We start from the raw sequence: 23,909 nt of genomic DNA, 5'->3' as shown, positions 1-23,909 counted from the left end.
CCGTTCGTTTTTTGTTTTTCTCCTTGTTGCTTCTGGGTCAAAGCCTGATGATAGCTAACAAGTCTAGGCATCCAAATAGCCAGAGTTCACCACCTGCAATTAGGCATTTTGTGTGTGTGTTCCTTAACCACCCAGGAAGGACTGGACAGACCTATTATTCCTACCTGACATTTCCACAGTGGTCCGGAGCCCTTGGAGGTTGGTTTTAAAAGCTTAGAGCCACCCCTCATACCTTGTTCACTTTCCCCAGCTCCCCAAAGTTAATTGCAGCAAGCCATTGAATGCTCCAAGAGAGAGAGAAATAGAGGGAGGGAGAGAAACGTGGAGAATAAATGATCAGAAAGGGAAAAGAGAGATCTGATAGGAGAGAGCGAGTGCGTGTGTGGATAAAAAGAGACCGATATCAAGTGAAGACGAAGGGGGTGGGCTGGTTTGAACCTTTTTGCCAGGGCTGACATTGGTTTCTTACTCAGCCTTTTATCATTATGTTTCTGTGTTGGGGCAGGACTAGGCAATGGGTACACAATGAAATCCATACTATACTGGAGAACAGTGGCTGGAAGCAAAGCTGAGATAAGAGCATTCAGTTTTCGAATAGGCATATCAATTATTTGCAGAAGCAGAGAACAAATGCTAGGGGGTACCGAGAAAGACCCTGAGGTACTGCAAACTGTTATGATACGCTCTGTCTGTTATTCAATACTGTAGTAAAGTTGTGCTATCTAATAAATGGACCATTTGGCTTCATCTTTTATTAAAAAGATTTTCTTCTGGATGCATCCACTGGGTACAACTGCAAAAGGTCAAGCTCACTTTGTACATTTGACGGAAGCCATATGGGGCCAGTATTAAAATATTAAACAGAGCTTATTTTTACACCCAGTTCCATCTTGTATTTTAGTACTTAAAATGCATTATGTTATACTATTATGAGATAGGTATAATAGGCTACAAATGCCAGACTTAAAACAATCCCCACCCCGATATATACAGTATTCAGATGCTATGGTCCTATGAGAAATGACTTCTGCCACTGAAGGGTTACTTTATGAAATGGGGAGGGTGTGCCTTCTAATAGGACTGGCTTTAACCCTGGTGGCGCCTGGCGCGACAATCATTTTTGGCATCCCACCAATGACCTCCCCCATGGATTTTCTCAATATGATCCTCAAACAGCACCCCTCATCTCTCCATACATTTAATTTATTTTAAAGTACTGTAGTTGGGGTTGACTTTACTAATAAGAAACATCTAGAAAAATGTGTGAAAACTCAACTCTGCACACACATTGAGACCTTCCAACACTTGGATCAACATCAATTCAGTTTTCATTGAGTTCACAACACTAAATCTGCACTCACTCACATCATGGATGGCATATTAAAAATGCTAGACAATAATAAATCATGTCTTCTGATTCTACTTGACTTATCCTCTGCCTTTGACACTATTAAACACAACAGCTTACTGTCCATTGTAAATGAAGGATGGGCCTATCAGGGTCTGTATTGCAATGGTTTACATCATTCTTACACAATAGAATCTAAAGAGTCAAGGTGAATCAAGACCTCTCTCTCTGTTGTCAATATGGGGGTACCCCTGGGGTCCGCCCTTTCACCCAGTCTTTTCAAGTTTTTCCTAGAAGCACTTGCAAATGCACTGAACTCTGCGAACATTCTTTATAACATGTATGCAGATGACACGCAATTCTATCTGAAAATCTCCTCCCGAGAAGACTTCATTGCCCTTAACTCTACCATGCTGAACACTGGCTCACTGATAACCATCTCAAACTCAACACATCCAAAACAGAATTCCTCCTCATCGCTCCCCCTTAAGCACTTCGATGCTGATGGCGAGCTCAGCTCGTCATCAGGCTTACCTGCCATGTGCTGATGATGAGCTGAGCTCGTCATGTAACGCAGTAATTTAAAAAATGCCGCACACAGCGGGAAAAGCCGCCGCAGCGATGCGGTTAACCACACTCCCAAGATTGACCTCTGGTGAAGCATCTAACAGCCTTCAACTGCTCACCTCACATCATTGAGACTGATAAATCCCTTGGGATCACACTAGACAAACACCTGAATATGCAGAATCATATCAGCAGTGCCACCAAGGGAGCTAATTAACAAATGAATATTGAGGAAACTCAAACCTTTCCTGCCACACAACGACTTTAAGCTGGCGGTCCAAGCTCTTGTATTGCCTAGACTAAGTTATGGAAGCTCTACTCCTTGCAGTCTTCCTAAATACAATATGCCCCCCCTAAGGGCCTCCCTTAATGCTGTGGCCCGACTGATAACTAGTAGAAAAAGAAAGGATCACATATCTCCGAGCCCTAAAAACTCTAAACTGGCTTCCGCATGAAGCAAAAATACAGCTAAAGATTGCTTGACCCCTAAAGCTCTATATTTCAAGACCCCCATTTGTCTAGCACAAAAGCTTGAGTTATTTGGTGGACTTAGACCCTCATGAAGTGCAAGCTCATTACTACTGAAACCACAGATTTCCAAAAAAAAGGGAACGAGCTACAGTGCCTTCTCGGGCATTGCCCCAAAGATATGGAACTCTCTGCCACCGGATGTCCATCAAATCTCATCTATCTCTTCGTTCAAAAAGGAAGTGAAAACAATACTTATGAACAGGTTTCTGCCCTAAGATACAATATGTTTTATTGTTTATTTACCTGACTTTTATTCTGATGCTCTGAATGACCACTACATTGATGTCCAACCATTGACTCAAAATTTACTATTTTACTCCCATGGTTGTCTGTTCCTACAACTATATCCTACCTACCCTATAATGTGAAGTGCTCTGATACCCTCTAGGGTCATGTTCACGCTATACAAAACTTTATAAAATAAAAGAATAAAAAATATGTATTTGAACCCTTTTTAGCAACATTAAGAATAGATAACAGAGGACAGGACAGGGGGATAAAACAACTTCCTTACTTATACTGCAGCTCTTTGGTGCTAGGTTATAGGCAACTGTTCGACATTAGGACTGTAACTTATTTCAAATAACAAAAGAATCTCTGTGATGAAAGCAGTAACCCACTGAGCTACCATCATAAAATACAGTTCTGAGATGTGCATGGTACAAGTTCTTTACAGCATGCGTATTAACCTTCTGCGCGTCTTTATGAGGGAACATTAGACACTGGTGTTGTCTTGACATTTTTATTGCTGCCTGAAAATTGCTGAATGCACAAAGAACTCTGCAGCAGGTGCTTTTAAAACCATAAGTTATTTCTAAACGCAGCGCCCCCAGATGTCAGCGCCAGGTCGGCTGCAACAGTTGCATTACCCTAAAGGCTGTCCTGCCTTCCAATGTTCACCTCACTATGGGTGGCCCTTTAAGTGTGATGTGCCCAGTAAAGTCCTGCGCCCATCGAAATTAACTGGCCACTCGCACTGAGCCCCAAAGGTGGAAGTAGTCAAACTGTTCAATTTTGCTCAACGTGAGCAGGAGTGAGTAAGAGAACTCAAGGTCTTACCATAGCTATATTGTGAACGGTTTATTGATTTATGTGGTTCCTGCTATGTTTTATCATTTATAATCTCTAATCTCATAGTGCCTAGAAACTTGTTTTGTGGTGTATGTTTGTGCTATACAAAAAACTATAGCAGGAGCATGGATTGCTGTTTAGGGAGTCCATTCACAAAACATGTGAGCAAGGTAGCTGTAGAAGATTTATTTTCTACCCAATTGAAACATGTGCAGTTAATGTAGCCTTAATTCATTTGTGGGCCCCATTTTAAAAATGGAAGCCTCCTTCCATAGAGAGAAGTACTAAATTGTACTATCAGTAGAGCCCTTTGCCATTTCACTGACCAGTGATCCCATAAAGCAGACACTGCTGTCATTTCCACTAAAACCAACTGGTGAAGTGAATTCTCTGTGTTACTGGTTATTTCACCCAGGCTGCAATTAAGGGTTCATTTACAAAGGAGCATACAGCAGAAAACATAAGGGACCAACATGCATGTCCTAAAACTGAGGCTGGGAATTACAGCAGAGCAGTTTGGAATAAATGGAAACCACAGGTAGGCAACAGTCCATAAGTTCTGCATGTCTAAATGCTCTGCAGTGGTTGAGGTTGAAATGTCACCCTGCAAAGAGTTTGGAATAGCAACATGGTTCTAAAGCTATAGAAACAGAAAACATGTAAACGTGGATACAGCGAAAGCCTTAACATGTATGACATAATGGCATATGAGTCCTGCTCTAACATTGCTTTACTATATCCACATGTTTACTCTTACTGTGATCATGTCTTAAACAGAGTCGTGCTTCTTCACGTTCAGGCCTAGTGGCGGCCTCCTTGGGATTAGAGAAACATCCTTTTTGGCCTATTCTATATTTCTCAAGTCGTTTGTGTGGCAGAATGCCAGAAGGCACACTGAGCTGATGGCAGAACCTCCACCGGATCCGTTATCATGTTTGTCATGCACCCTTACTTAAAGCAACACCAGAAAACATTGGAAGGAGCTGAGGTGAATGGACCTTTTTTTAGGAAAGTTTCCTGAAGATTGCCAAATAGTTCCAAAGTTATTAGAAAAACAAAAAAGATTCTTCCAATGGAAGGTTTGACCTAACTATCACTACACAGTTGCCAGTGGCACTGTTTAATAGATGTGTATTACAGTGTGGTGGTAGCTACTCTGTAGTTATAGTTAGGATTCCGAGAGTTAGGAATCCCTCGGATTTTTGATTTAGTAACTTTGCCACCTTTTGATGAAACTTCACAAAACTTTGCAGACCTTTTACATTCTCTACATTGGCCAATAAATCAACGTTTTGTGGTGATTAGTTAAGGTGGAGGAAAAATAAAAGGGGGTCCCAGAACACATTTTTCCATGAAGGCATCTTCCATTGATTCTTTGCACAGATATAGCACTAAAATGGCTGAAGGGATTCTCATGAAATTTGGCAGGAATATAGATTCTGGTGTGGAAAGGTTCTTTTAGTTCTCATGTGATCTAAATTGGTCAAGTAGTTTTCAAGTAATAAGGGACAAAAAGATAGTGATATGATGGGCCGTAGTGTACAGCAGTACTTTGGTGGTATACAACTGTATCTGGTTGATGATGAAGCACAATATGTTTAGATAATGAAAGCCTTTGCAAAATAAAAAGGCAGCCATATTGTTTAGCCCACACTTTGCCTTTGTTCTGTGTTTTCTTGTGAAATATAGTATTACTTTTTACATTACATATAGGAACATTAGAGTCAGTTTTGAATACTCAGTAGAGCTAGGGAAAACAATATTTATTGATTTCAATATATTCTTTTTAACTTTACGATGTACCATGGTATTTTCATGAGATTACCTATAAAGTATTGTGGTTCCTATTGAAATAAAGAAAAAACAATTATATATGCAAAAGACACTACAAAATGCTACTCGATTGCATTCTATGACATGCCACTCAACTTTACGACATACCACTCCACTCCACTCCACTCCACTCCACTGTTTGGCACTCCACTCTAGAGCACTCTACTCCACTCTATGCTCCCCCACTCTACAGCACTCTGCGACACGTAATGACACACAACAACACTTCACTCTATGACTCCCCAGACCTGTCCATGATACCCCACTCCACTCTGTGATACTCCACTCCACACTACGGCACTCCACTCCACTCTACAACACTCCATGCCGCTGCACTCTACAACATAACACGCCACTCTACAACACACATTTCCCATGAACAGCTTCATATTACATCATTTATGTCATAGATTTTCATAGCAACACTCATGACATCTCCAATGTCATCATTTATGAGAATATTGTGCATGGTAGCAGGGCAAGTTATAGTTCATGTATTCAGGATACCAAGCTCACAACACTGTGGACACAGGTGCGCAAGTCATAGAAAGTTTTGGATGGGATGCAAATAACTATAACTTTAGAATGTTTAATGTTTGTGTCACTAAGTTGGTTTTGTATACAAATAATTAATAACGTTTCCCTAACTATAATGTATCTTCAACCTGTGCTTTTTTAACTGAATTTATATCTTTACATATCTCTCTGTATATATATATATATATATATATTCACTTAAAAAACCATAGGTTTCAGGCCTTATATAGTTAGGAATTAGCATTTTAAAAACCTTGCAAATTCACTTAAAAACCATAGGTTTCAGGCCTTATATAGTTAGGAATTAGCATTTAAAAAACCATTGAAATTGCTCCTATATAGTTAGTTGTACTAACTATATTTCGCGCACCCGCAATCCACTGCTGATGATGTCACATATTACATCATTCATGACATGGTCAGTGACATTACTGATGACATCACTGATGACATCTCAAATGACATCACTGATGACATCACTGATGACATCTCATTTGACATCACTGATGCACCAGTTGGGAGCAAACATAAGTTTCCCTTTCCGCTTTGGGCAGAGAGCAAAACTACAGTGTACCAGGGATAGTCTTAGTCACTGAGCCAGCCCCAGGAGATGGATTCCAAGGGGAATTTAAAGGCTTGTGGAGAGGGGCTGCACAGCTCTCCCTCCGCTTTAATTTACATTTCGGCCCAGGGAGATAGAGTCCCCAGGGCCTTTTTAGTCTCGGCGAGGGGGAACCGCGTAGCCACCCTCCCCATGTATTATACACTTTGACCACGGGGCCTAATAGGCTATGTAAGTGGGGGTAGCATGCCCTCTCCATTCTGTTTACCACAACCTTGGGGTATGGCGTCCCCAGGGCCTCTCAGAGGCCTGGGAAGGAGGGCAGCTTCCCTCCCCAAAATTATAAAGTTAACTTACCCCCCAGGACCTGCCCCACCCAGCGGCTTATTTTAAAAAAAATGCCTGAGAGCCTGTACTTTCTTTTTTAATGCAGATTCATAGATCCTACATGAATTTGCAGTTACATTTTTTTTTAAATGTTTTGGCCACAGAAGGGGTGCCTCTGGGACTCCACCAGTAAGCCTAGGGGAGTCAGGGAATCCCTACCCTGCCCATATATGTCTTTTTTAGCTTTTTTCATAGAACTTGGAATTGAGTTCTGAGACCTAAGATGGCTCCCACCACATCCTGGTTGATGTGGTGGCAGCATATTAGACCTCAGCTTCTCCTACTTCACAGCCAAGGCCTAGAAGGACCTCCACCTCTGGCAAACCCCTACGCTGCCCCAGTTCAGGAAGGACCTCAAGACCTGGCTCTTCGGATGATCCCAGCACTCAACGGAGCTGGGCCCCTGCGCCCCCGCGCCTTGAGACCCTCACGAGTGAGTAGTTGAACTTTCCAACCCCCTGAGTGACAGATTGATTGATTGATTGATTGATTGATTGATCTGTCGGATCCATGGACGCTCCATGTCCCTAGATATACAAAGTTCTCGAGCATAAATTGCTCAAAAGCTACAGAACAGAGTTACACCATATCACAGAAACACTCTTTCTAGACTAAGATCTAGTTTTCTGCAAAATTTGGTATAAATCCTTTCAGAGGTGTGGATTGTAACTGAGTCTTAAGTTCCTATGCAAAAATGAATGAGGAAAACACCTTTTAGGACCCCCTTATTTCTCAGCCCCAACGTAATTATTCACCCCAAAATGTTTTATGTACAAGGTAGTCAAAAAGCTGCACTTTTTTGAAAAGTTTTGTGTAGATTCATCATATTAGCAGCACAAAAAAGACATTTCCTATGGAAACATGATACAACTGTAACTACCCAGTGGCGATCACATGTCTTTGAGGATTGTAAATTCTCATGTTTTCTTATTAATAGGCAGACTGGTAGCAGAGTTTTCCCTCGGGAATCTCTTAAACCAGGTGCATACCAGATGTTCGGTAGCTCTGTAATGTAAATGAAGCAACTCAGTTCTTTAGGACAGGGCTGGCCAATGTGCATTTTGGAGGTCCTTTAACCTGAGCCTGTTAGAAATGGTGGTCTCTACTTGGCAGAGGTAGGTACCTTTGTCCAAATAGGGACCCTTGCTTCTATTCAGGGTAAGGATGATACACCCTTTAGATAACCTCTGCACACCCCCTGGGTAGTTTGGCACGAACATACAGGCCAATCCCAAAGGCAATGTGTAAAGTATTTGTACTCAAAACACACAGTAACACAGTGATAAAACCACAAATGAATACCACATCAGTTTAGAAAAATAAAGTATCTTTATCTAATCTCAACAAGATCTAAACGACAAACATCCAACAAACATGTACTAAGAATATGACTTTAAAAAGGTTTTAAACAACTTGGACCACAGAAAACTATGGATGCGTGATTTCTCTCAAAGTACCTGTAGTTGCGTCAAAATTCATGAGGTCAAACAGCCACAGAGATAGGAAGCGTCAAAAACAAAGATGCATCAGTTCCCAAGACCATGGGGAGGAGATGCAACAATTCTGCTGCACGCAGGAGAAGTGATGTGTCAATCTGGTCTGTAGGGGGAAGTGATGTGTCGATTCCGAGACGGTTCTGGTCCATAGGTGATGCGTCGGTAAAACTTCCTGCACAGGTATGATGAATGGAAATCCGGGATGCGTCTGCGATCACCACCACATCACTCAGGGACACCACCACAACACTCAGGGGCACCTCTCAGGGGCACCACCACATCACTCAGGGACACCACCGCATCACTCAGGGACACCACCGCATAACTCAGGGACACCACCACATAATTCAGGAACACCACCACATCACTCTGGGACACCACCACATCACCTAGGAACACCACCACATCACTCAGGAACACCACCATATCACTCAGGGGCACCACCACATCACTCAGGGACACCACCACATCACTCAGAAACACCACCACATCACTCAGGGACACCACCACATCACTCAGGAACACCACCACATCACTCAGGGACACCACCACATCACTCAGGGGCACAACTCAGGGGCACCACCACATCACTCAGGGACACCACCGCATCACTCAGGGACACCACCACATAATTCAGGAACACCACCACATCACTCAGGGACACCACCACATCACTCGGGGACACCACCACATCACTCGGAGACACCACCACATCACTCTGGGACACCACCACATCACTCAGGGACACCACCAAATCACTCAGGGACACCACTCCACCACTCAGGGACACCACCACATCACTCAGGGACACCACCACATCACTCAGGGACACCACCACATCACTAGGGGACACACCACATCACTCAGGGACACCACCACATAACTCAGGGACACCACCACATAACTCAGGGACACCACCAAATCACTCAGGGGCACCACTCAGGGACACCACCACATCACTCAGGGGCACCACCACATCACTCAGGAACACCACCACATCACCCAGGGACACCACCACATCACCCAGGGACACCACCATATCACCCAGGAACACCACCACATCACTCAGGAACACCACCACATCACCCAGGGACACCACCACATCACTCTGGGGCACCACTCAGCGACACCATCACATCACTCAGGGACACCACCACATCACTCATGGGCACCACTCAGAGACACCACCACATCACTCAGGGACACCACCACATCACTCAGGGGCACCACTCAGGGACACCACCACATCACTCAGGGACACCACCACATCACTCAGGGACACCACCACATCACTCAGGGACACCACTCAGGGACACCGCCACATCACTGAGGGACACCTCCACATCACTGAGGGACACCACATCATCACTCATGAACACCACCACATCACTCTGGGACACCACCACATCACTCGGGGACACCACCACATCACTCGGGGACACCACCACATCACTCTGGGACACCACCACATCTCTCTGGGACACCACCACATCAATCTGGGACACCACCACATCACTCAGGGACACCACCACATCACTCAAGGACACGACCACATCACTCAGGGGCACCACTCAGGGGCACCTTCACATCACTCAGGGACACCACCACATCACTTAGGAACACCACCACATCACTTGGGGACACCACCACATCACTCAGGGACACCACCACATCACTCAGGGACACCACGACATCACTCAGGAACACCACCACATCACTCAGGGACACCACCACATCACTCAGGGACACCACCACATCACTCGAGGACACAACCACATCACTCGGGGACACCACCACATCACTCTGGAACACCACCACATCACTTGGGGTCACCACCACATCACTTTGGGACACCACCACATCACTCTGGGACACCACCACATCACTCTGGGACACCACCACATCACTCAGGGGCACCACTCAGGGGCACCACCACATCACTCAGGGACACCACTACATCACTCAGGGACACCACCACATCACTCAGGAACACCACCACATCAATCAGGAACACCACCACATCACTCAGGGACACCACCAAAACACTCAGGGGCACCTCTCAGGGGCACCACCACATCACTCAGGGACACCACCGCATCACTCAGGGACACCACCGCATAACTCAGGGACACCACCACATAATTCAGGAACACCACCACATCACTCTGGGACACCACCACATCACTCAGGAACACCACCACATCACTCAGGAACACCACCACATCACTCAGGGGCACCACCACATCACTCAGGGGCACCACCACATCACTCAGGGACACCACCACATCACTGAGGGACACCACCACATTACTCAGGGGCACCACTCAGGGGCACCTTCACATCACTCAGGGACACCACCACATCACTTAGGAACACCACTACATCACTCTGAGACACCACCGCATCACTCTAATACACCACCACATCACTGTAATACACCACCACATCACTCAGCAGCCCAACCACATCATCACTCAGCAACACAACAGCACTGTCCTTGCTTGCTACCAACAAGCATTGCAATAGCCGATAGGACTTGCATGAGGAAAGTGTAAGCTATTGGCTTTGTGAATAATAATGCTATTAATTTGTATATTTTCAAAGCCAACACATATTTAAAAAAATGTCATTTACAATACCAATAGCTCACACTTTCCTAATGCGAGACCTATTGCATTGCAAATGCTTGTTAATTCAGGTCACTCAGCTGGACATGTCTACTCTTCTTCCAGAAACAAATTCTAACAGGAGGGGGAGAGAGAGAGTCAGTGGATTCAGTCTCCCGGGTAATATGAATAAACAAAGTGGAATCCACTCAGAGTGATAGTGATCCCTAGAGTGATGGGGAACACACAGTGTTGTTTAAATGCCCCTCACACACCAACAGGCCCCTTGGTGTCATGCTTCATCATCGGGGCCTTCGCACCCCTCTACGGGATGCGGCGTGCTACGACTCGCGGCTACGCAGGAGCACTTGGAGTGATCTATGTGTAGGGGTGTGTGTTTGTTACAAAGTGTGAGTGAGGTGAGGTGAAAAAGGGTGAATGGTTAAAAAATACCTGGCACGTGGGAGGAAAAAATACTTTATTTAAATCCCCGGCTGGTATTATTAAAACAAAAGTGCAGGGCGTGGTTTAAATAGATACGTATTAGGGTATCCAGACCACTATATCAAAATGTCAACATGTTTCGGAGGTCACAGACCCCTTCTTCAGGACAAGGGTTAATGCACTTACCCTCCCCTTACTCACATGTAAAATGTAAAAGTGTTATTAAAAAATTATTACCACAATGTGTAATATTCCTAACAATGTTTTTATGTTAGTGAATGTCGTTGCGCCCAATTGGCGTAAGAACCTGTGGAGACAAAATCATAGATAAACATACATATCTATAATGCACAAGCTACTAGAGAAGAAAAAAACTTCTCTGAAAACATCAAGGTGAACCAAAAATAATGGGACCCTGGAAAAGAAAAACACAAGGACACTACACAGTACACACAAACATACACACACAACACCAAACTTGTTCTCTGCTCTGATGGAAAGAGAGCAAACATAAAGAAAGATAAGTCCTACTTAAAGTTCCCAACTATAAGACTTCATGAGCCTAAGCGTATATTGGGGAATCCTTCCTTTCTGATCAGAAATAACCTATAAAACATCAATGTCAAGGGTTCAGGTTGGAACACTGGGTATTAAATGCACCAATAGTAAAGAAAAATCGACTGCTCCTCTCTGTGGTAAATAACTCACGGTTACTGCAATGGCTAATCGCCTGCCTTCCCTCAAAGCGGCTCCGATGAAGTGAGCTACGATAGATTCAGGGCCCTTATATATACTGTCCCTGTAGGCAATTAGTGGTAGTCAATTGATTAATGCAGCCCGGGGGATGCCCAAATACGGAGATAATAATCTCCGAGCGTCCGGTGTTGCGCTCGCGGTTTACACTGCTTAACGCGCATGCGCACACCAGCTTGAGCGGCACGCATGCGCGGCGAGCGAGGCGACCGCGCATGTGCTGACTGAGACGCTATGCTGGTTTCCGAGGACGGAAAGCAGTGCGCTAAACAAACCATGCCAAGAATAGGCGCCTCGATGGTAAATAGACCGCTTTGGAAAAATGAAAAACAACAGTTATTAGGTTGTTGAGAGGGCTCAAAGGATGGTAATAGTTTTAGAGGTAGCCAAAGAAAGCTTGTCTATCATGGGGAACTCAAGGGGCATGGTCCCTACTGATAGGTGAAAACATCCTATTTCAGAGCTGGGGAGTATCGTTATTAGATTGTAAATTAACCCAATAGGACCCCATATGTACATCAGTTTTCAATTATAAGTGACCAGGTAAAGTTTATCTGAGAAGATTCCATGGGATGCAGTCATTGAGCCCAGTGGTGTCGGTTCCCAACCGGAACACCCACCGTTGCTCTTTTTCCAGAAGGCCCACCTCTGAGGGTAGTTGTTCTATTATCGTCCACTGTAACTCATTTACACAGTGTTGATGTTCGATGAAGTGGGTTGACATCTTGGTTGTGAGTTTCTTACACCTGATGTTACTTTTGTGTTCATTTAGTCTCACTCTCACAGGTCTAGTGGTCATCCCCACATATTCTTTTCCACACGGGCATGTTGTTGCAGTTGCCACATGGATGGTGACCATGTACGCCCTGCAGTCTAGTCTGATCCCGTTTTGGAGGGGGTGGTCTTGTGTGAACGAGCATATCTCTCAAGTTCCTACCCCTTCTATGTGCAAAAAGGGGTTTCTCCAGAGTCAGGCCAATCACTCAGGGACACCACCACAACACTCAGGGGCACCTCTCAGGGGCACCACCACATCACTCGGGACACCACCGCATCACTCAGGGACACCACCGCATAACTCAGGGACACCACCACATAATTCAGGAACACCACCACATCACTCTGGGACACCACCACATCACTCAGGAACACCACCACTTCACTCAGGAACACCACCACATCACTCAGGGGCACCACCACATCACTCAGGGGCACCACCACATCACTCAGGGACACCACCACATCACTGAGGGACACCACCACATTACTCGGGGGCACCACTCAGGGGCACCTTCACATCACTCAGGGACACCACCACATCACTTAGGAACACCACCACATCACTCTGAGACACCACTGCATCACTCTAATACACCACCACATCACTGTAATACACCACCACATTACTCTAATACACCACCACATCACTCAGCCCAACCACATCATCACTCAGCACCACAACAGCACTGTCCTTGCTTGCTACCAACAAGCATTGCAATAGCCAATAGGACTTGCATGAGGAAAGTGTAAGCTATTGGCTTTGTGAATAATAATGCTATTAATTTACATATTTTCAAAGCCAACACATATTTAAAAAAATGTCATTTACAATACCAATAGCTCACACTTTCCTAATGCGAGACCTATTGCATTGCAAATGCTTGTTAATTCAGGTCACTCAGCTGGACATGTCTACTCTTCTTCCAGTACACCATTGCCAAAGCTTGCTCAAAGGTTCACTTTAGACCATTTGTGATCCCAAAAGAAAAGCACTTACTATTACAAATCTCTAGATCTTATGCAGAAGTCAAAATCAATGTTTGTATTTTGGTGATAAATAAAATGAAACAAGATAGCACACCCTTTAAATAAGGAAAGTGATTTTAAATAATGGCGTCCTGATGCAAAATAGCACCGCCCCTGCAGTTTATCAAATCCATACCCCGATTTCTTGTTTCCAGTCCAGCTGAGCGGGCCATATGATTTTGGGGAAACGTGAAAGGAATAAGCACTTCAATGACTCGTCAGTGGTAGCAAGTGCTATAAAAATGCAATTTCAGTTTATTTATTTTGTAGGGAGAAAGAGACCAACCTATAAAAGCAGTAGACATGGAGATGGCATCCTTTGTGGTGCCATATCTACGATGTGGCCTAACAGTCAGAGCTGCCGTCTTTGGAGCTGGGGAACCAGGTTCGAGCCACCAGTGTTGGCTCAACATCCTGTGATTCTGGGCAAATCTCTTAATCTCCCCATGCCTACCAGTGGCAGGTCTTCGAGGGAGTGTGCGGGGCGGTGAGTCGGCGTTTCAGCACCCGCAATGTAATTTGTTTTATTTATTTATTCAGTTACTTAACTACGTTCAGCCATATGCCGGAGTTTACTACCCCCCACCCTGCCCCTCCCCCGCCCTGCCTCACCACCCCACAGCACTCCCTTGGTGAGCCGCCACTGATGCCTACCAAAAATGCATGTGTCCTTGTGTGATGTAACTGGTGCTCATGTAAAGCGCTCCAATACCTTTGGGTCGAGCTCTCGCTATATAAAACCGGGCTATATAGGGGCACCACCACATCACTCAGGGACACCACCTCATCACTCAGGGACACCACCACATCACTCAGGAACACCACCACATCACTCAGGGACACCACCACATCACTCTGGGGCACCACTCAGGGACACCACCACATCACTCAGGGACACCACCACATCATTCATGGGCACCACTCAGGGACACCACCACATCACTCTGGGACACCACCACATCACTCTGGGACACCACCACATCACTCTAATACACCACCACGTCACTCTAATACACCACCACATCACTCTAATACACCACCACATCACTCTAGTACACCCCCACATCACTGCCGACTTTGGCGCTGGGGAGCCAGGTTCGAGCCACCAGTGTCGGCTCAACATCCTGTGATTCTGGGAAAATCTCTTAATCTCCCCATGCCTACCAGTGGCAGGTCTTCAAGGGAGTGTGCGGGGCGGTGAGTCGGCGTTTCAGCACCCGCAATGTAATTTGTTTTATTTATTTATTTAGTTACTTAACTACGTTCGGCCGTATGCCGGAGTTTACTACCCCCACCTTGCCCATCCACCGCCCCACCCCGCCTCACCACCCCACAGCACTCCCTCGGTGAGCCACCACTGATACCTACCAAAAATGCATGTGTCCTTGTGTAATGTAACTGGTGCTCATGTAAAGCGCTCCAATACCTTCGGGTCGCGTTCTCGCTATATAAAACCGCAAATTATAGATATAAATCTGGGGGGAAAGTAGTTATTTGTTCAGCAGCACCCGTTTTCTCGATTACAGCTTCCTCCTCTTTTTCTAACATGTATCACGGAAGTCACGTGAAGAGGGCTCTTCCTTCCTCAAAATGGAGGATGGCAGTAGCGGTAGAAGAAAGGCTACCTGAAGAAGATAAAAATGGGTCCAGGTTTTGTTAAACATCACGGAATAAGTGCAAGGCACAGAGCCGCAGCGCCCTGTAAAACAAAAAGAATTGCAAAGTACGGAGCAGAAGATCTCTGATGAGGTTAGAAATGATAGAGAAACAGAACTTTCCTTCAAATTAATATTAGTCTTGTGTTCGTAATATTTCCTTTGCGTGCAAATCTAAACTGGAATCTAGAAATATTGGTTACATCTGTGCTTTTGCCTTCTACTTCACAGCTTACTGTTTTGGTCTTGTGTCATTAAAAGAAAACCCGGGGAAATTCCAGTGCAAAGTAGAAACACAATAGGTATAATTGTTCGCCCTGTCCATCTGGATTCTGAACTGAACAAAAAACCCTGCCAAGCCTATGCACCGCCCACTGTGAATTTCAGCTCTGAATATTATGTTCTGTCTGATTTTAATTATTTGTTTTTGCCTCATCAAGCTGATGGATAACCTCTTTGAGCTTGACCCGTGTGTATAACTGTGATTATTTTCTATTGCTGGACAGTTTATAATTATTTCTGGTATATTCAGGACCAGGATTAATTGAGATAGACTGCAGCTGCTACTGGATTTTGTTTGTCTCAAAAAACACAACAAATACAACCACGTCTGGCTTTTTAATATTAAAGTGCATCCTTATGGATTGGCAGTTTTTTATATCTCGTTGTGTGGATTGGAGAGTGGGTGAATGTAAAGATGAATAAAAGTGTGGATGAATGACTGCATGGATGAATTAATATGTGTAACATTGGAGCCCATTAGGATGGTGGACGGACCTGCGTCCGTCCGCCACCCCCGAGGTGGAGGGACCATCCGCTGGGGCAGCGGTGGTCCCTCCGTTTGAATTAGGATGTGACCGCCACCCTGGCGTTCACATCCCGTATCTTTAACCTTGCGGCGGGTGCTGCTTGAAGCAGCACCTGCCGCAAGGTTAAAAATGCATGTATTGCATTTACATGCACAAAGCAGCAGGCACCACGTGCTGCCTGCCGCTTTGTTCATGTAAATGCAGGGGGGTACCATAGGTACCCCCCATGTGCACCTCCTACCGCTGACACCCTGGGGGCCCGCAACGGGCCCCCAAACTGAAAAGACCACATGCTTTTCCACAGGAGAAAAGCCGCCGTGGAAAAGCATGTTTCCTGCCCCATCCTAATATGGCTGGCGGAATCACCGCAATCCTAATCGGCCCCTAAATGCATGGATGGAAGTAATGATAATTTTGCAAAATGGATGAATGGACAAGTGAGTGAATAAATGAATGTATAGTTGGACAATCTGATAAGAATGGATAAATGGATGAGTTCTGAAATGAGCAAAATATTGAAAACGTAATTAATAAGTGAGTGCTAGGATAGGCGACTACCTAGGATTGTAAATTAAGGCACTTGGCTCCACTGCCTCACAGTGCTACCTGGCCATTATGCCTGGCTAAATGATACTGAATCGATTCAAATTAGGCCTTCTCCACGATATGTGATGCTGGGCAAACCCCTTGCTTCCAGTTCCCCAATACAGCTAGCAGAATATGTGCGAGTGTTCACAAAAGACAAGACACCAATTTAAAAGTCAGTTTACACACAGTAGGCATGTACAATGTATTAAAGCGACATCAATAGTTTTGGTTTAGCATTAGGTTTTTATTTAAGGATAAGGATGCGGTTGAGGGTGAGGCTAAGATGTAGCTTTACGGTTAGTGTCATGGGGTAACCTAAACCATAGGGTCAGTGCAGTTGTTAGGTTTAGGTTTATAGAGAGGGTTAGTATGAATATCAAAGTTCACATTAGTGTCAGTATCAATGGTAACTATTAAGCCTGGGCAAAGCATTATGGTACGCTTGCATATTTTGCAAAGTTTGCGCTACTTCGAACTACGCAAATTGCACGTAGCACAGTGCAAACATGCGCAGCGTAGCATAGTGCAGCTGTCATTTTTTGCTTGCTCGCGGTCCTCAGCGTCAAGTTGGCGACTGCGAGCAAGCAAAATGACATCCCGGTTAGACTTTTTCCTCGTTCGCGATCAGCAACATCAAGTTGCCCATCGCGAGCGTGGAAAATAAACCTTCCGAGCTTAGGTCAGGTTTCTCATTGAGAGTGGTCACGTATGCTCGCAATGAGAATTTACCACTCCGTGTTGAGAAAGCAGCCGCTCGAGCAAAAATCTACTCTAGTGGCAGTAAAAGACAGCTCGCACTGTGCAAGATGCCGTTTTCAATGATTGCACAGTGCAGACAAGCATCCGGCATTGTGCAATCATCGCGTAGCTTGCGTAGTGCATAGTTGAATTTGCACAGTTGCGCATAGCGCTACTTAGTGAACTACGCCCAAGGTTAGTAAATATGTTTTGAAATTGTTACAGGAGGGCACTGGTGTGATGACATTTGAGCCCTCCTGCAAGGTACCTGGAGGGGCCCCTTCCAGACCAATCAAGGAGCTCTCTTGGCAGAGTACTGTGCTGAGGGGTCCATCCTGGAACTAGGGTCCCCTGGCCCTGCAGGGGCTGTGGGGCCTGTGGTATGCCACTGCAGCACGGACAAAGTAGGGGAGCAACAGAGCAGTGCACATGCAAAAGGGCATTTGCATCTCCCAATTAAAAAATACTTTGCACATATTTGAAGTTTTGAGTACATGAAGTTAAGTGGTTTGTCAAGGGATTTTAATGATAATACAGAAGTGCTGGAACTCCCTTTCCAGAGTACCTTTTTGCTCCTTGAAAAATGCTGGTTTTCTACCATTAAATGTATTACAGCTGTGCTGAGAAGTGCAGGTACTCTCCCTTTAAAACTAAAGAATTGCTGGTACTCACTACCAGACAGTACCACTAGTTATTCATAAAACACATCCTTCAAACAATTGCTATTTTTGTTTATTGGATAATTATGCACATCACTGTCATGGAAAAGTATTTTTAGACATAACAGAAGACTCACAGCTAAGAAGCAACAGACCCAACATTTGCTTTTGAAACTGCTCCTATTTCACTGCTTTCCTTTACTGCCTCCTCTCACAAAACAAAAAAATGGAAGAAATCATCCCCCAACTCTAGAGGACTCTCTTTATCAACCACAAGAGAGGGAAAGGATGAGGCAGCCTGCAAGGTTTCGTATCAGACCTACAGGCAATGCAAAGATTTCTGCATTGTACGGCCAACACACTGATCAATCTTAGTGGCTATGGTACCAGCCATCCTTCAGAGTATGTCTCCTCAATCCAACAATGTCTTCGTTATGTGGTAAGCACAGTCGTGGCCTGTGCAGGTAAGAGCGATGAGGTGATGGGGCGGCTGATTTTCGACAGGTGACCAAAAGGGAAAATTAAATAAATAATTGATTTTCTCACCTCGTCGTCTGTGAAATCCAGCCACACTGCTTTTACCTGCACAAGCCACAGCTGGGTAAACTTTTCTTTGGATTCTAAAGTGTGTCACTGTGAAAACACACTATAAATGCACAAACAATATTCTATGCCCATGTTGGATTCTGAATAGAGGAGCAGGGAATTTCATGGAACACGTGCCACTTGGTTTCCCTTGTGCTGCTGAACCACTTTACCCAGAGTTTGACCCTGTAGTAAAGTTCCCCACTTTCCAATTGCGATTATAAATTAAAATTTGCAATATGTGGGACAGATCTGCATAGTACTTGAAGGTTCCAGGAAAGTTAAATCGCTCAAATTTGGTTCTGATGGCTGACTATTCACTGTGGAGTGAAAGTAAGGGGATAATTTAAAATTAATGTATAGGACCATTTGATTTTCTTAAGCAGCGGCCACATTCTTAAAAGTGTCAGCACAGAAGCTATTCGAATTCTGACTAATCCTTTGATGAATGATGTGACCAGAGAGGAGCCCCTCATCTAAATGGATGAGAAAAGAGGTTGAGATCTTCAGGATTATGACTGTTTATAAATGACTTTCATTTCGATTCATTGTATGTAAATTCATCTTAAGTGGATATACTCCAAATATGGCATTATCTGGCTCAACTGGACTCAATTTAGACACTCTTGACCTATTTAATTAATTTCTGGGAGTTTTATCTCAGGTCCTGCAAAGTCCAGCACATCACTAGCAGATCTAGAGTGTTTCAGGCTTTAGCCAAACTGACACCCTAAGTAGCCTGATTAAGAGGCAGGTCTCTTAAAAGGTTAAGTACATTTACTCTATCTTCCATAGTATTCACTCTCCATGTGTCGGCACTCGTACCACACCCAGCAAAGCACACAACTCATCCATCAGCCTACAGCACCCATACTGCTACCTACAGTCCTCACAGAGTGCCCTGCATCATTCATATCATGCCTTCTAGGACTCAAACTTTGGATTCCAGACCCTGTTATTCATTCATTTGAAAACATTGGCATCTATCTATACACCCAATATACGGAACAATTCATCATTAGGTATATCAAAATAATAAAGTGGCACATTTGTGCTTGTCTAAAGGCCCAAATAGTACCTATTTGTTTACCTCCTCTCAGCTAAATCTGGCTCAAATATGTTTAGTATCTCCCATTAGCATCATTAATAGCCAGGGAGAGGTCCAAAAGAAATTGCTGTTCAATGTAGTCATCGTCACTGCCCTATTGATTGGTGTTGAGCTGTTGAGTCCTATCACCCAGTCATTCCTCCAACTATCCACTTCTTCAAAACATCTTGTCAGAATATTTGCACTTGTTTCTTTGGTGATTCTATCTCATCATCACGCTGGTCCTTCCCTAACCAAACAAACATGGTGAACATGAAAATAAGACTCTGTTTCAGATCTCCATGAAGCAATCCATCATTCAGAAGAATCACAGTAGCTGAAATGAAGTTTTCCAGAAGGCTGCTAGAACTGTTTCTTCAGATTTTGTCCTACAATCTTCCGTTTTGTTAAAAAAATTGAGAAAAATAATAACAAATTGAGTCTCATTCTGAGAATGAAGGACATCCCTTTTCGGATGTTAATAACAATTATTTGGTGTATCAGAATTCCGGGTTGTGTTTTAATTCTGCAGGCGACATTACAACACCCTCAGGATTTCCGGGGATACATATTCACCAGGTGTGATATGGCAGACTTTGACCCCAGATAACAACCTGGAAATAAGGAATTAACTATTATATCAGTGCAGAAACACAGATTTCCACAGCAGTTCCGCACAGGGATACCATGCGCTAGTTTGTTAATTTCACATCATGTCATTACCTAGCCCCACTGTATTTTTAATTTAACCCCTTCCATGCTGATGGCGGTCCCGGCCGTCATGAATCACGGTGGGCGTGTGCTGATGACGGCTGGGGGCCGTCATGAACCCGCCCACTCATTAAAACGGCCGCCCAGGCGCAGAATCGCGCCCGCATCCAAGGGGTTAATAAAAAAATGGAGGAGGGTATGTTTTTGTAATACAACTAAATGTACCCCCTCATACTGTTTCGCAATCAGGTACAGACTGGGAGCCCAAAGCAGCTCCGGCCATTTGCAGGACCAGCCGACGGCAGAGGGGCGATGCCAGTGTGAAGCCTTGCTGCTTTTGGTACTGGCGGTCGATATTGCAGTACCTCGGCAAACCCCCTCCCCCCCCCAGTAATAACAAAACGCCCCCCACTGCTGCAAAACCGAACTCCACCCTTCCAACCTCCCCGAAAATGCAAGAGGCCTGCTATGGCCAGTTCGGCCCTTTTCTCAACTAAATAAACAGGCATACAACTCTACATGTAAAATCTTTTCAGGAAATGTCACAGCATTGTCGCTGACTAGACAATAACAAGCTTGCCTGGCTGGTAAAGGGTGATGCCCTGAAACCGGTCCCAGGATGCTGCTTTCTGGTCCAGGGAGGGCCAGGCTTGGCAGTTCGGACAGGACTATTCCCAGAAGGAACAGGGTCAAGACTGATTTGCATATGGCTGGGTCCAAACTGGGGTGGCATGGTGAGCAAAAGAATAATGGATTAAACCCAGATCCTTATGACTAGGGGTGAATGTTGAGCATTCCGTCCATCAACTGTTTCTTTTAGACAATAACATACATACACACACACACACACAAACACACACACATGCAAGCAAGCACACACTCACGCAGTCAAGTACACACATATGCACGCAAGCACACACACGATGAGGTGCAGTGCCCTTTAAATATTTGTATTCCAGTGTACAGATGTGCATCTGTAATTTAAATAAAATAACTAAATAACTTGTCTTCATCAGTTGGACATATAGTTGCCTTGGCAGCACCCGTTCAGTGTTTGTTAGCTCCTCTACTACAAATAGCCTCAAGCATAAGACTGTACCTCCCAGTTGAGGCACGGCATTACCAGCCCAACGGATCACCACAATAAACTCATTTTAACCCATCCGCGTTTGATTCGTGAGAAGCTGGTCAGGGGTGTTATGGATCATGATGAGATGGAAAGCCTTTGTGTCTGCTGGACTTTACATCTCTGAGCATGTTACTTTCAATTTATAAATGCAAAAAAAATATAACGATTCCGTAGACACTTTTTATTTAACAGGATATGATACTGATCAAACCTGCTTGATTTGTGTTTAGTATCCACTGAAATCACTCAAATGAGTGCCCTGCTGGGTAAAATAAAAACAGTTAGAGCCAATGGCTATACCGGATCAAGTGCTGTTTAGAATGGGAAACAACCTTTACAATAAACAATTACATCGCACTACACTTCCAACGCAGGCATTACATCGCAACATCATTTACAACTCATGACACTACAACGCAGGCATTACAACGCATACCATTACAACGCATGACACTACATCGCATGACACTACAATGCAGGCATTACAATGCATACCATTACAACACATACCATAGGAGTCAGAATAGTAATTTTTAACCCCTAGACTGTACAACACTTACCCTATTGCTGCACCCCCTGGAGTTATAATACTAGGTTTTACCCCTACACTATCCAACACTTACCCTACTGTTGCATCCCCTGGAGTTAGAATAGTAATTTGTACCCCTATACTTTCCAATACCTACCTTAAATGCAATGTAATGGTTTGCTTTGTAAAGGTAGTATGTGATGTAATGGAATGCATTGTAAAGGTAGTTTTTTAAAATGCAAAGTAGTGTCATGCGATGTAGTGTCATGCGATGTATTGGATGTTGTGATGTAAAAACTGCGTTGTAAGTGTATGCGTTGTAAATCTATGTGTTGTAACGACATACGTGTGTTTAGATTGAATGTACCAGGAGTAATAATATGTATTAAATTAAATTCAAAAAAGTATTATTTGGAACGAGTATCTATAATCTAAACATAAATAGGCAAGTCATAAAGAGCCATTCATCTAAAGCTGCGTGGGATTTAATCTCATTCTCAACTTGTGATTTTGCTTATAAGTTATGTAAAGACAAGGTTGATTTTGTTTGAACAAGTTGCCTTTGCACTCACTTCATGCTCCTCTCTACAGCCCTTGTGCTGTAACACACCCCTCCTTCCTTATCTTCTTATGTCTCCCTTCTATCATACATGATTCCCTCCACCACATTACCCCCTGCTTACTTCCTCAAACTGCCCAATCATTCTTTTTCCCCACCCAACTATATATCCAAATGGAGCTTTCCAACTGCTCAGATTCCCCGCTCAAACCTCACATCTATCTTCCCCAACTCAACCAATATGGATGAAAAACAACTCTTAATCATCTGGTTCCAAGCATGTTGTCCTAAATCCATCCCCACCCACCTATGTTACTCCCCCTGCTGCTCCTGTATTAATGACCCTAAAGCCCTTAGACAACTCATTAATCTCACACAACCTCATCTACAAACTATCCTTATTTAATGCCCAACACTGCCATCTTCCAGATTTTACCTCTCCATCCCTCCTCTCATTCAAACATCTGAATACCTCCACGTCCACCTCAGGCACCAGATCTGCCCTTCCCATCTCTTAAACCTCTGTTGAATTTCACATAAGAAATCGAATGAACCTAATCATACTTTAGCTACCCCTCTCAATTAGCTTCTAACGGATGTATGACGTTACAACGTATACTTTTACAACGCATACCTTTACAACGCATTTTTTACAATGCAACATCCATCACAACGCATTCCATTACAACGCATGCCATTACAACGCATTTTTTTAAAATACCTTTACAACGCATTCCATTACAACGCATACTACCTTTACAATGCATACCATTACAACGCATAACATTACATTGCATGTATGGTAAGTGTTGGATAGTGTAGGGGTAAAAATGACTATTCTAACTCCAGGGGGTGCAACAGTAGGGTAAGTGTTGGATAGTGTAGGGGTAAAAATTACTATTCTAACTCCAGGGAGTGC

At 44.2% G+C, this 23,909-nt stretch overlaps 1 protein-coding gene across 1 annotated transcript in view; it reads right to left on the bottom strand.

Annotated features, from left to right (window-relative positions):
* The window catches only part of LOC147692212 (leucine-rich repeat and fibronectin type III domain-containing protein 1-like protein), a 2,508,250-nt gene that overhangs the window by 2,323,589 nt on the left and 160,752 nt on the right, over window positions 1–23,909 (bottom strand). The window lies entirely within an intron of this gene.

Source organism: Lissotriton vulgaris, chromosome 9, assembly GCF_964263255.1.
Source record: "Lissotriton vulgaris chromosome 9, aLisVul1.2, whole genome shotgun sequence".
Classification (NCBI taxonomy): Eukaryota; Metazoa; Chordata; class Amphibia; order Caudata; family Salamandridae; genus Lissotriton; species Lissotriton vulgaris.
Note: the sequence above shows the minus strand (reverse complement) of the source record. Positions and strands in the feature narration are given on the sequence as shown.